Genomic DNA, 3,028 nt, shown 5'->3' with positions numbered 1-3,028 from the left:
GAGAGAGCCCTGGGAGACCCCAGGAGAAACAAATGGGACCTGATGGCCAGACGTATGTGAGTTAATTTGTTTACCCTCAGACCTCACTAGCCAGTTTTCACTTGCTATAGCTTTCCTTCTGAATTCTGAGAGGTTTAGGCGGGCTGGCACCCCAAAATAAACCTCGATACCTGAAGTTACTCCAGGTAGTGAACTTGAATGGTGTCCCCCACCACAAAAAATGTCCATATCCCATCCTGATTCCCAGAGAAGGTGTAGTAGATAGGGAGTGGCGCTATTAGGAAGTGTGGCTTTGTTGCAGTGAGTATGGCTTTGTTGGACGACGCGCGTCATTGTGGGGGTGGGCTCAGGACTCTGCCCAAAAGTGCAAGTCGACATCCTGTTCCCTGGAAGCCAAGAGGGAGCCAGCACCACGTATGCTTGCACGGCATGCTCCCCATCATGATAACGGACGGAACTTATTGATAACTGTAATGTCAAGTTGGGAGCGTCACCCCAGCCCCTGGCATCTATCTCAGCCCCCTGGCCTGGGAGTTGCATTGGCCTGGACTCCAAATCCCAGCATGCCACTCCCACAGGGTATTTAAGTGGGCACCCAGAGGAGGAACATGTGGTCCCCGGTTTTGCATGTGTTCCCCTGCCATGCTCTCTGCCACCCGAGAGTGCTGTGCTGTGTTTATTTAAACATGGGCATTTTAATTTGGTTTGATTTGACCTGATTGAATTTTTTTTTTCCCGTCGGCGGAGCGTCTTGTCTTAGGATTTTTTTTCCTAACAATAACGGCCGGAGTTTCTGAACTGTAAACGAGCCACCTCAATTAAATGTTTCCTTTATGAGTTTCTGTGGTCATGGAGTCTCTGCACAGCAATAGAAACCCTACCTAAGACGGAAGAAATTAAGTGAAGGGTCATGCCGTCGACCTTATAAAAGTGTGGGGGAGGGCGGGGGAGGGAGGGCGGAGGCCATATGTGAAGACAGGACAGAGACTGCATAGATTCGGCTAGAAGGGATAAGGAGCCACTGGCAGCTAAAAAGGCAGGAAGGACCCTCCCTCAGGGCCTGATCACACTTCATCTCATCTTCGGGGCTCTGGAACTGCCTGTTGTTGGAGCCCCTTGAAAAACTGTCCTTTGTTATAGCGGTCACAGACCTCCGGGACCTCCCTGCAACTGTCGTGCTCAGTTCCTATGGCGTCAGATGGCTCCTCCACAGCCACCACCTGTCATCTACGTCTGTTTCCGCTGGGCCCACTTCCTCATTTCTCTGCCCCTCAGGGGCCTCCTTTTCTCTCACTTTACCTGCCTCTCTGAAACCTGCCACGAAACTTTTACTTGTCAAGGAAGTCACCACAGGCTGTGGCCACCACACCAAGGAAAAATGTCACCTTCTTGAGAGCTGTAGACAGGGGCTGGTGCTTTGCCCCACGTTTCTCCTCCTTCCCTTCTCCCTAGAGACTCCTACACACTCGAGGTCTGGGCCTCAATTCTCCCTGCTTCCTTCTAGGGACTTATGTGGCCCTGCCGCTCAGTCCCAGCTTCTCCCACACTCGCAAGGCCAGCTGTCCCCACACACCTCTCCTGAAGGCTGGCTCATTTAACTGCTTGCTGATACGGCCTCAACAGATCCAAATCAGACATCCTTCCTCACACTCGCGATCACAGTGCTTAGGGAGCTGAGGCAGGAGGATCACCATGAACTTGGGTCAGTGTGTGTTACAAGGCGACTTCCAGCCGAGCCTGAACTACAGACTGAGACTCTGTCTCAAAAGAGAAACAAACCTCAAACACCCCTCCCCCATCCCGCCACCCACGGCAACACTATGGTGGTGGCACCCCCAGCTTCAGCTGCACTTGTAGCAGGAATAATAAAAACCCAAAGACAGATACTGGTGTCCAACCTGAAGATCGGAGAAGCCAAGCAGCCAGCCACTGGCTCTTACCTCTACCTCAGGCGGCAAAGGTGATCCTGCCTCCACCAATCCTCACAGTGAGAGTGCTCTGAGAGCTGTCTCCTCCCATTTTATATTCATCTCTAGGGCTGAGATTGAAGGCATGTGCCACCACCACCCGGCCCTGCTTCACGGTCTCAGTCGCAGCTCGATTGTGATAGAGTTTCACTCCGCAGGGCTCATCGGTCTAAACATGCAGGTCAAGCTGAACGTGGTGTTTTCTTCAACCTCTGAAGAAATCCCACAGACCCTAGCCATTGTCTAGCTGCAAGCCAGATTCTGTTTTCACTCTCTGTGTGCCTGTTGCATGTACTGCATGTGCAATCATACAATCTATGACCATCTGTACCTGGCTTCTCTCTGGGAGCAAAACCTTCAGTGCTTATCTGTGTGACAGCACACGCCAGAGCTTCATGCTTTGTCTGTACAGTGTTCTGTCTGCATGCATCACTGACTGCCAGAAGAGGGCACCAGATCTCATTAAAGATAGTTGTGAGCCGCCACGTGGTTGCTGGAAACTGAACTCAGGACCTCTGGAAGAGGTCTTAACCTCTGAGCCATCTCTCCAGCACCCCCCACCCCCACCTTTTTTTTTTTTTTCAAGACAGGGTTTCTCTGTGTATCCTTGGCTATTCTGGAACTCCCTCTGTAGACCAGGCTAGCCTTGAACTCACAATCTATATCTGCCTCCTGTGTGCTGGGATTAAACATGCTACCACACCAGGTTTCACTCCTTCAATTTAGTTTATATATATGAGTGTTCCACTGGCTTTATGTCAGAAGAGGGCATCAGATCATACTATAGGTGATTGGGAGCCACCATGCGGTTGCTGGGAATTGAACTCAGGCCCTCTAGAAGAACAGTCAGTGTTCTTAGCCACTGAGCCATCTCTCCAGCCCCAGTTGGCCTCTTTCATTGCTGGTGGGGATGCAAAGGGACTCTCTTGCCTCTGTCTTTTACTCAAACTACACACCCATACCAAGGGAGCCCTTCTCAGAACCCCATCCCCACAGCAAGGTGAAGCTTGGGATTTCCAGTGTCCCCATGGTGGCCCAACTGTTGTCCCTACTCGTTCTGT

This window comes from Alexandromys fortis, unplaced genomic scaffold (genome assembly GCF_014885135.2).
Source record: "Alexandromys fortis isolate MF-2015 unplaced genomic scaffold, M_Fortis_MF-2015_v1.1 scaffold_7, whole genome shotgun sequence".
NCBI classification, from domain to species: Eukaryota; Metazoa; Chordata; class Mammalia; order Rodentia; family Cricetidae; genus Alexandromys; species Alexandromys fortis.
Note: the sequence above shows the minus strand (reverse complement) of the source record.